Source organism: Schistocerca nitens, chromosome 10 (assembly GCF_023898315.1).
Source record: "Schistocerca nitens isolate TAMUIC-IGC-003100 chromosome 10, iqSchNite1.1, whole genome shotgun sequence".
Classification (NCBI taxonomy): Eukaryota; Metazoa; Arthropoda; class Insecta; order Orthoptera; family Acrididae; genus Schistocerca; species Schistocerca nitens.
The window spans coordinates 102,062,707-102,075,055 of record NC_064623.1 but is presented as its reverse complement, the minus strand read 5'-3'; positions in this window follow the sequence as shown (position 1 = coordinate 102,075,055).

The window sequence follows — 12,349 nt, the reverse complement described above, 5'->3', positions numbered from 1 at the left end:
CGACAGCAACAGTCAGCACGTGTACGAAAGAGAAATTTTTTTTTTGTGTGCACTACAGAGTTTTGAAAGTTTACGTGTAATCTTATAGTGTGTAGTGTTGTCTTTCAACTAAGAATGAGTGGTAAGAAAGTGTACATGGGCAGAAAAGGTTCGAAAACATCGTGTGGAACGCGGTGTCATCAATTCATGCAAAGAATCGATATGAGTCTGAAAGCATTTTGTAAGGAGTCAGTGGTTCGAATGGCTCTAAGCACTATGGGACTTCTGAGGTCATCAGTCAGGAGTCAGTGCCTAATCTAAAAAATTTAAAGGCAGTGAGCAGGATTTTGATTTGAACTGAAGATTGACCTGCAGGATTATAAATTTCCTTGCCGTTTTCTCTGTTATTTCTCAACACGTGACACGTAAAATGTGCAATCCAGACATCATGTTGCAAGAAGGAAGTCCTCGAGGCTTAGGCTTCACACAATTATTGCTTGTCGAAGCTGCCCAAAAGCTGTTATACCAAGTAGTAAGTTCATACGGAACGCATAAGAAATCAACCATCGAATAGTACTACCAATGCGCCTGCTTTGAGTAGGGCTAAACGGAATTGTAAAGTTCTGTGCGTTCATGGAATTGCCATGGCCGATATTTCAATCGTTCTATGATAAACAAGTGGATGTGATTTCGATCGAAACGACAACAGTACAGTAGATCAATGCTGGAGTAGCAAATCAATGACAACAGTTTTGTACAAGTAGAGTTTTCACATTTGTTCGTGTCTATAACACATTTCAAAACTTCAAATGCATTTTTCTGGGAGTGTCATTTTTCTAAGTGGAACGCAGCGAAACTCCAATAGCTTTCAATATTTTTATTTGAAAATTTTACCACAGCTTTGAAATAACATTTAAAAGAGAACCGTGAGGGTGATTTTAAATTAGTTAATTTAAACAATATTTAATTACAAATTAGTGTCCTTTTAGAGAGAAAACTGAACAGCTTTATTCAGAGACTCGCCAATTACACAAAAATTAATATTTTTAAAATACACTACACTGTTCGCTGGCTCTACTCATGTAGATTACGTTGATTTTGTTTCTTTTCTGCAGATTCAAATTGCCACTAGTTGTTGTGCGTGCTGCAGGTCGCCCGAGATTCAACATGCCTCATTATAATTGCTGCACTATCGCTAATTATAGTCGTGTTTCTCTTGAAGTACGACTGAGACCAGTTGATTATGAAGCCATAAGTTGCATAAAACTTAATTTTTGACAATATGAGGCCAATCGGCTCCTCTCAACATCAAGGCACGAGCATCTACTTGCAAAACTCTATGAGCTCGCAGGCATAGTTTTTGTCAAGGACTTGTTAGCTTGGAGACAACAAACCAGGCCAGTCAGAAACAACACCGAATACAAAGGGCAAGTTCCAGTACTCCCAAGGTTTACGTCCAGAAGAAGCTTCCTCAAGATCAGTTCAGTGTTGCAAACAACAGTCGCTGCAGCAAGGAGACAATTTTGGATTTGTATTAAAATGGAACACCGACAGCCGTCCTTCCGATGTTAGTTATGAAATGACTACTAGCTTCGGTGCTTCGGTGCACCATCTTCATGCTCTGGATGGTGCTGAAGGAATTAACTCCAGTTGTATACACGATTCATCAGTGGCCAACATCTATCAACTGGTTTTCGATGACTACGTAACAACGATTTTGTGTCTCCTTCCATCATCTCAGAGTAGCAACTGCAACCTATGTCCTCAATTATTTGCTGGATGAATTCTAATTTTAGTCTTCCTCTAAAATTTTTGCCCTATACAGCTCCCTCTAGTACCATGGAAATTAATCCCTGATATCTTAACAGATGTCGCATCATCCTCTCTTTCCGATATATTCCTTTCCTTGCCGTTTCTGCGGGTTACCTCCGTATTCCTCTTATTCCTTACCTTACCGGTCCACGTAATTTCCAACACTCATCTTTTGCAGCACATCTAAGATGCTTCAATTTTCTTCTATTCCGGTTTTCTCACAGCCTATCTTTCACTGCCACAGAATTCTGTGCTCCATAAGTACATTCTCAAATTAAGGTCCATGTATGTCACTAATAGACTACTATTGATCAGGATTGCTTAATTTGCTCCGTCCATCCGTTTGCATTACAATGCTCACTGCATTCAAGAGATAGCAATGTCATCAACGGATCTTATTGTTGATATCTTTTCACCTTGAATTTTAATCCCAACCTTGAATGTTCCTTTTGTTACCGTCATTGCTTCATCGATGTATAGGTTGAATTCTAATGGCGAAAGACTAAATGCCTGTCTTACAGCCTTTGTAATCCGAGAACCGAGGGAGGTGACGCAGTGCCTAGCACACTGGACGTGCATTTGGGAGGACGACGGTTCAAACACGCGTCCGGCCATTACGGAAATTTTAAATTTGTGGTTAGTTCCTATCGGACCAAACTGCTGAAGTCATCGGTCTCTAGGCACACACACTACCTAATCTAACTTAAACTGAATTACGCTAAAGACAACACACACACCCATGCCCGAGGGAGGACTCGGACCTCCGGGGGCAGCCGCGCGAACCGTGACAAGTCGCCCACGACCGCGCGACTACCCTGCGCGGCCCGGCCATCCTGATTTGCGTTTCTGTGATTTCCCTAACTCGTTTCAGGTAAATGCCGCAATGGTTCCTTTAAAAAGGCAAGCTCGATTCCCTTCCCCATCCTTCCTTAACCCGAAGGGACCTATGACCTCGCTGTTTGGTCTCGTCCCTCTAATCAACAAATCAACTAAACAATCCGAGTACTTTTCTTTTCCAATCTCATTGTTCCTTCTTGGTTATCGTACACATGACATATTATCCTTTTCTGTCAGTGGCTTTTCCCTATTTTTCTCAGACTTTCGACGTATTGCACCATTTATCACCGTCGAAAGCTTTTTACAGGTCAACTAATCCAAGGACGTGTCACTATTTTTCTTCAGTCTTGCTTCCATTATCAACCCAACATCAGAACTGCGTCTCTGGTGTCTTCACCGTTCGCAAAACCAAACTGATCGTCATCTGGCTCATCCTCAGCTTTCTTCTCTGTTCTTCTGTATATTATTATTTTCAGCAGTTTGGATACGTGTGCTGTTAAGCTGATTGTGCGACAATTCTCGCACTTTTCGGTACTTGCAATTTTCGCAGCTGTGTGGATGATGTTTTTCCGAAATGCGGGTGGTATATCGAAGGCCCCATACAGTCTATACATCAACGTGAATAGGCACTTTGTTCACACTTGCCCCAATGACTTCAGAAATTCCAATGGAACTTTAGCTATAATCCCTGCCTTAACTGAAGTCGACAAAAGCTCTTTTAAATTATATTTGAATAAAGAAGACCTCGGTCACAAATATTAAGTCAAAATTTACCAGGTTTCGACGCTACTATGAGCGTCGTCTTCAGAATTAGACTAACTGTTCTAAAACATATTTGGTATATAATACATTAATAAAATTAAAGTTTGTACTGACTGGAAAAGATGCAGTACTTACAAGCCACATATTAAAAAAGATCTAAGCCGGAAACGCGACGTCATGAATAGTTCTGAGATGGCGAGCCGCTAGGGGCTGCTCGTACTGTGAACAAGGGTTGCAACAAGACTGATCTTTTTTAATATGTGACTTGTAACTACTGCATCTTTTCCATTCAGTACAAACTTTAATTTTATTAATGTATTATATACCTAATATGTTTTAGAGCTGTTAGTCTAATTCTGATGACGACGCTCATAGTAGCGTCGAAACCTGGTCAATTTTGACTTAATATTTGTGACCGAGGGCTTATTTGATCTAATACAATTCTGACACGGTCACTGAACCTTAGCAGCTATGTTCAAAGTTTTATTGCTTTTTTAAATTCTGATTCTAATACTGGATCCCCCATTTCTTCTATATCGACTCCCGTTTCTTCTTTTGTCACGCCACCAGACAAGTCTTCATCTTCACTCAGACCATAAATGTACTCTTTCCGCCTATCAGCTTTCTCCTCAGTCAGCGGAATTCCCGTTCAATTCTTAATGTTATTGCCATTGCTTTTAATTTCATCGAAGGCTGTTTTCACTTTTCTGTGTGCTGAGTCCTTCCGACTATCATTTCTTTTTAGATTTGCTCACATTTCTTTAGTCAGTCATTTCGCAGTAGCTTCCCTGCAGTTGCTGTTTATTTCGTTGTTAAGTGACTTGTATTTCTGTATTCCTGAATTTCCTTGAACATTTTTGTACTTTCTTCTTTCATCACTAAACTAAAGCACTTCTTCTGGTACCCTTGTTACCTTCCCTGTACCAGCGCTTTCTTTCATACATACGAGGTGCGGCTAGAAAAAAACCGGACTGATGCTGGAAAATACATTTATTTACAATTATTTACAATTTCATGTTATCTCCTTCAATGTACTCTCCTCCTCGGTCTCTAAACCGCTCCATACGAATTTTCCACTGTTCATAGCAATGCTGCAGATCATTTTCGGTAAGTCCATGCATTACTTCCGTCGCTTTTTCTTTTACTGCTTCAACAGTCTCAAATCTAGTTCCTTTCAAAGCTGACTTGACTTTAGGGAAAAGAAAAAAGTCACAGGGGGCCAAATCAGGTGAGTAGGGTGGATGATCTAAGATGGGAATGTTGTGTTTTGCCAAAAACGTCTTCACTGACAACGCACTGTGAGCTGGGGCATTGTCTTGGTGAAGGATCCATGACTTTTTTCTCCACAAATCGTTCCGTTTTCTCCGTACTCGCTCACGTAGGGTAGCCAGGACGCTAATGTAGTAATGCTGATTCACTGTTTGTCCCTCTGGTACCCTATCAATGCGCACAATCCCTTTGATGTCAAAAAAAATCATCATTGCCTTGAATTTCGATTTTGACATTCGTGCTTTTTTTTGTCGTGGAGAACCAGGAGTTTTCCAATGCATCGATTGGCGTTTAGTTTCGGGATCGTAAGTAAAAAACCACGATTCATCGCAAGTAATAACATTTTGTAAGAAGGTGGGATCACTTTCAATGTTTTCCAGGATGTCTGAACAAATCATTCTTCGGCGTTCCTTCTGTTCAATTGTGAGACACTTTGGAACCATTTTTGAACACACTTTGTTCATGTTGAAACTTTCATGAAGAATCTGCCTAACACTTTCCTTGTCAACTCCTGTTAACTCAGACACTGCTCTGATTGTTAAACGGCGATCTTGTCGAACAAGTTTACCGATTTTTTCAATGTTTGCATCAGTTTTTGCTGACAATGGTCTGCCAGTGCGAGTGTCATCACTGGTGTCTTCGCGGCCATCTTTAAATCGTTTAAACCACTCAAACACTTGTGTTCGCGATAAACAATCATCGTCGTACACTTGTTGTAACATTACAAACGTTTCACTTGCAGATTTTCCTAGTTTGAAACAAAATTTGATGTTAACACGCTGTTCTTTCTGTACACTCAACATTTTCCGACGCTCAGACAAAACGTCAACTACTTAAAACAGACGCCACGGGCAGACTGAGTGCAGGAGGCAGATGAAACTCGAGCAGTAGGCGGAGCGAGAGTCACGTGACAGGCCACGAGACTTTCAGCCTTATTGCATTCGTTTTATTGTTTCACCAGTACTAGTCCGTTTTTTTTCTAGCCACACCTCGTAGAACTAGCCTTCAGTGTATTAGTTAGTCCTGTCTCGAATAAAAAATTATTTCAAAACTCTTTGTCCAAGAGTCTCCACAACGAGTTCCCTACCGAGACTCACCACCTGCATTTCTATTAAATGCCTGTAGCAGTGCTGGCTCAGATAGAAGAAAACAAACAAATGCCATCACTGTGAATTGTCCTTCTGCCTTCTGCTCTGTACCGCTCGGGAGCGCAGACTGATCAGTAACTCCTTTTTTCCCTCTTCCACCTATGTCAGGACACGACACTACGTATACGTCGATTACCAGCAACAACGGCGACTTTCACGCTACTAACGTGTACCTCCATGAACTGCCACTGTTTTTTCAGCAAAATCTGTGGCAGAGAGCTACATTTTTTTTTCTTTTTTCGTGGCTTGCTATGACACTAACTGCTCTTTTCTCTAAACCACTACTCTTGATGACCTACTTAAACCTAACTAACCTAAGTACATTACACACATCCACGCCCGAGGCAGGATTCGAACCTGCGACTGTAGCGGTCGCACAGTTTCAGACTGTAGCGCCTAGAACCGCTCCGTCACTCCGGCCGGAGCGTACTATCACCCAGAAGAGATCGTATTAATGGTTCCTCGATCCCAAACTTACGGAAGACATCGCAGACCCCCATAATGTGACTCCTTTATACAACACTAACCTTCCACGTAGTTAACAGTAGACGGTTACCAGTCAAGTGCAGGCCTGAGGGGGACTCCAGCTGCTCTGGAAATGTTCCTTGGCCGATAGAGTGGCAGGATGTCAGTTCTTTTACAATCTGACGAGAACAGTAAACGACTCAAGAACCCACAGAAATGGCCGATCAGCTAGGGGCCGTCAATAGCGGATCTTCGCGCATGAACCGGACCATAAGAGAAAGAGGTGAGTAACCCAAGACCAAAGCCTACAGCTCAATGAATCATGAAACCAAAACAAAAATGTCTAATGAGATCGATACGAGAGCATAGGAAAATCGTGAATGACGACAAACTCTTGGGGCTGCAAGCTTTAAAGTGTTCAAAAATGGTTCAAATGGCTCTGAGCACTATGGGACTCAACTGCTGAGGTCATTAGTCCCCTAGAACTTAGAACTAGTTAAACCTAACTAACCTAAGGACATCACAAACATCCATGCCCGAGGCAGGATTCGAACCTGCGACCGTAGCGGTCTTGCGGTTCCAGACTGCAGCGCCTTTAACCGCACGGCCACTTCGGCCGGCTTTAAAGTGTGGCCACGGTCACTAACTGACCGGGAAGAAAGGCTATGCTCTGTGGCCAGCATTAATTACATTGTCGACTCTATTGCTCGCAGATGTAGCGGTGTCATTTAGCGGCCGTAATCGAGTTTTGTGCGCTCCCTGAGGGCTTTCGAAGTCATTAAGCCAGGGCACAAGATCTAAGATCTGGAGTTCAGTGCCTACAGATCTATTTCCTAAAGGTGTACGACACACTTCCCAGAATAACTCGGTAGAATCCTCCTTAGAAACTTGAAGGTTTTTCTTTTTTTGTGTGGAGGTGGGAGGGGGGGGGGGGAGGTTAGGGGAAGTGGTTGTTAAGTACAAAACATTTTACACACCTTATCACACCTGACAGGAACTTTTAATCACGATAGCGGTGATTCGATTCTCACTACATGCAATATATTGCCCTTAGATAAAAAAATTCCAACATAAAGGGTGTTAAATTAGTAACTATCCAGTTTACAACTTTGCGTATCATGGACGTTGTAAGAGATGCTGCAAGTGAATCCGTTGAACTTGGAGACACAGTCGCACGTCCATCTGCATGTTATTGAAGACTTTGTGCAGATCATCGGGAGTGATGTTCCGAATGTGACGCGTCAGTGTAGCTTGGAGTTCTTAGATGGTTTGCAGATTGCCTTCATAGGCCTTTCCCTTCGACGTACCCTAGGAAAATAATCCAGAGGGGCCAAGTCGGGTGAACGCGGAGGCCAGAGTCCTCGAGAGATGATGCGGTTACTGAAGATGTCCCTTACAAAGTTCATCGCCTTGTGGGCGGTATGTGCAGTCGCCCCATCCTGTTGGACCCAGGCATTCTCAATTTCATCCTGCATCAATTCACCTAGGAAGGGCTTCAGGCTGCTGGCGCAGTACCGTTCTGCGTTTATGGTGTCTTCAAAGAAGATCGGCCCAATGACGCGTTTACGAATCACGGCGCACCAAACACCAACCTTCTGATCATGCACTGGAGACACATTAAATTCATGCGGATTCTCCATAGTCCATACACGACTATTCTGGATATTCACGAAACCGGAGAGGTAAAACCATGTCTCATCTTTCAAAAACATTGTGTCAAGAATCCCGTCACCATTGTCCTGCGGGTAGTACAGAAACCAGTAGCAGAAGCTCACACGCTCCGGGCGATAGGTGTCTCTCAGTTCATGCACGACCTACATTTTATACGGATACATGGACAATGACTGACTTCCGGAGAATGTTGTGAGCGGAACCCGCGGACACGTGGTCCTTCTGAGCTAGTCGTATAACCGATTTCTTTGGACTTGGCAGTATCATGCCTTGCACCTCCGCCACCTTCTCTTCGGATGTGGATGGCCTGCCTGATATTTCGGCATTATGAACGCTTCCGGTCTTTCGAAACTTAGTGATGAGGTTCCGTATAGCATTGCGGCTAGGCATCTTTACACCTGGGAACTTTGCTGCAAATGCAGCATCTACTGCTGAGGTAAACTTGTCTCCATTGCAGAACACATGCTCCACAAGAAAAACTGTTCAGTCGTCTGCATGATGACCTGGATCACAAAGGTGTCCCAGAAGACGTTGGGGTTCAATCCAACCGGGCCCGCGAACAAATACAAATACCTGGTCAAATATGGTTCACATGTGGTTCAGATATGTTAAACAATAGAAAATCTTGTATTAATATTTGACAATCATATCAGTCATTACTTAGCACACCACAACATGACACTGCGTAGTCTCAGCACCCGATATAACACAAATCTGTAATTTTTTTAAAATTTTTCTTGAAGGCAGTCAATTTCTCTAACGAGCAGATGCATCCACTGATCATCTTTCCCAGAAGGAAATAACAGAACAACGGGTTATACGTATAATTACTACACAAAGAAACTTACAACATATCTGAGTCGTGCACGGCTCGTGTTCATGCCACTTATTGTTCGTCATCTTCTATTACGGTACTGCCGCCTCGTTTTCTTATGCCATTTACTGGCGTCAGTAACTTCCTGCCCGTGAGCGGCAGCAGCAGCGCGTATCGATAAGTGCACTGTCGGGAGCGACTGATAGTATTTCCGGGTCGTCGTGTGTCTGGCAGTCAGTTGGAGACGGACCAGCAGTGCAGTCGGGACGCAGCAGCAGTGAAGTGGGGGACGGAGCGCCGGTGAGGCGCGGACAGCCAGTGCTCGCCGACCGCTGGCGACACACAGGAACTGACCTACCGAGGGAGATTGGAGCGGGACGACCGTTGGTTGGTCGTTCGGTTGTTCGTCTCATCGGCAGACCTATATTTGGTCCTTTTACCGTTTCTGGGCCTGGGCGGTCGGTTGGTTGACGTGGAGCAGCGAGGGAGTCTCCGTCTGGTGGTGTCGGGCCGGAACCGCTGGCAGCGTGCACGTGGGGCTGGAGTGTGAGATGCTGCTTGCGAGTGCTACGAAGTTCGTCGCCCAGCGATCTTGGACGTGAAAGTTGAGCCCTCACTTAACCTACTACGAGTCTCAACTGTTCACATTTCTTCTTTTGATCCTGGTTGTCGCTTTTGGGACATTCCCACGAGCAACAACGTGTGTGTCTTTAAGTCGGCTAAGATCCCAGCCGTCTTCCTGTGAACTTAATATATTCCCTGTTATTGAAGTTGACCAGCGGTATCTTCTGCCCTGTTGCCGTTGGCGTCCCGGTTACCTGCCCTGGTCGTTGACATAATTATCGACGGTGTATTTTCCTCGTCGTGTTGTTGCTGTCCGGTCCGGCGCGTAGTTAGACAGCTGAGGTGTAATTGGTCGTTGTGGGCGCCAATATTCTGTGTGTTGTGTATTGAAATCTTGTGGTCGTTTTGCTGGTTGCGTGGAGCGGAACTGATTTTGTTGATTGGTCGGTCGGCCGTCTGTCAGTTGGGTTGCCTCCAGATTAAGAAGTCATTGGACAGGCTGCCCGTCTCATCTAAACGAGCGTTAGCGTTACAATTCAAGGCCGACCCTTGGAAACTTCGGAGCGCCGTTCCTTGTGTGTTACATAGTAATTTTCCTGTTTGGGTTTTAGTTATTTGGTTGATGTGTGGTCTTTAGCCGAGTATCAATATCTTTTAAATTAATGTTGTTCTCTTGCCCTTAAGGCATGAGATTTTGATGCCGTACCTTTCACAATATTCTGTTTTAGCACTGGGGTATTTGGTATATATGTATTTGCGGCATCGGCCGTTATCCGTTCGGCGTCACTTACGCACCATGCCTATTTTGTGTGTTTGCCTGGTGAATAACATCTACAGGCTTTCATAGTGGCCGAGGCTCGTTATCTACTGAATGGTTATCGTACTGAAGACTGACTGATTTGCAAACATACGGTTACAGGTTTTCTCAAATGGAGGCTATCATTCTCCTTAACTGAATACTTTGTAGGGGACAATAAGCTGAAACTACGACTTCAGTTAGCATTGTAGCTCTACACATTGCCAGCTCTATATGATTACCCTTTTTAGAGATATCAGTTCCTTTTCAGATGTACTGCCTACGGAGCTATTCATTGTCGCAGTATCTATCGCCTCGCAAAACTTCATATCAGAAAACTTTAAACATATCTCTTCGTTCCTTAGTTCTTCCGTATCCTACTTCTTCGCTCATTGATTCTGTGTGTTGTCATCTTTGTGTATAAATGCTCCAGGGTAGCCTTACAATACAGTATCTGATTTTGGAATCTCTGCCTGACCATGTTCTAATCTAGCTGAAATCGTACCGTATCTCCCGGTCTTTTCCAAGTATGCCTCCTCCTCTTGTGATTCCTGAGCAATGTATTCGCTATTACTAATTGATTTTTATTGCAGAACTCAATTACTCTTTCTCCTCCCTCACTCATTGTGCCAAGCAGATATTCCAACGTAACCCTATCTTCTACTCCTTCCCCTACAACCTCATTCCAATTCAACATGACCTATATTTTCATCTTTCTTTAAGTACTGAATTACTTTCTCTATATCCTCATTCTCTGCTTGTGACTTCGGTATGCATATCTGAACTATGTTATCGGTGTTGGTTTGCGGTAGTTCTGATGAGAACAACCGTACACTGAACTGTTCACAGAAACATACTCTCTCCTCCATCTTCCTATTCATAACGAATCGTACGTAATATTTTCAGCTGCTGTTGACATTATTCTATACTAGTCTAGCCATAAATCCCTGTCATCTTTTCATTACATTTCATTGACACCCACTGTATCTAGATTGAGCCTCAGTATTTTCCTTTTCGGATTTCCTAGCTTCCCTACTTCTGATATTCGAGGTCCCGACAAGTAGAACGTAACCTTTCGTTGGTTATTGAAGCTTTGCCCTCATGGTCAAGTCCCCTTCGGTTGTCCCCTCCCAGATAGCCGAATGGGGAACAATTCTGGAATCAGAATGAGATTTTTCACTCTGCAGCGCAGTGTGCGCTGATATGAAACTTCCTGGCAGATTAAAACTGTGTGCCCGACCGAGACTCGAACTCGGGACCTTTGCCTTTCGCGGGCAAGTGCTCTACCAACTGAGCTACCGAAGCACGACTCACGCCCGGTACTCACAGCTTTACTTCTGCCAGTACCTCGTCTCCTACCTTCCAAACTTTACAGAAGCTCTCCTGCGAACCTTGCAGAACTAGCACTCCTGAGAGAAAGGATATTACGGAGACATGGCTTAGCCACAGCCTGGGGGATGTTTCCAGAATGAGATTTTCACTCTGCAGCGGAGTGTGCGCTGGAAGGAAGTTTCATATCAGCGCACACTCCGCTGCAGAGTGAAAATCTCATTCTGGAAACATCCCCCAGGCTGTGGCTAAGCCATGTCTCCGCAATATCCTTTCTTTCAGGAGTGCTAGTTCTGCAAGGTTCGCAGGAGAGCTTCTGTAAAGTTTGGAATGTAGGAGACGAGGTACTGGCAGAAGTAAAGCTGTGAGTACCGGGCGTGAGTCGTGCTTCGGTAGCTCAGTTGGTAGAGCACTTGCCCGCGAAAGGCAAAGGTCCCGAGTTCGAGTCTCGGTCGGGCACACAGTTTTAATCTGCCAGGAAGTTTCAATTCTGGAATCTTTTACCAATGAGGGCTCATCATGACACTTTTTATTACAGGCCACCTGTCATGTGGATACACATTGTGTCTCTTTAAGTCTTTAATTCAGTAGTTTCCATTGCCTTCTGCATCATCGCACCGGTTAACATTGCTGATTCCTCAATTTTCCAGCTGCAGTTTTCCATCTCAAGGGCAAGAGAGTGCCCTTAAACTCTGTCTGCTCCTTTGCCCTCTCTGACAAGGCCGTTTGCAGAACAAGGGTGACTTCTTAAGCCGGAAGTCTTCGGCTAACATTGCAGATGATTTGTCACAAGGCTCTGAAATTCTGATAGCCGCTGTATTATCTGTGCTTTATTTATTTCTTTGTGAGTTTTCATTATGCATTAAGATTTTTGTAATACCATCATTAGAAACATTTAAATCA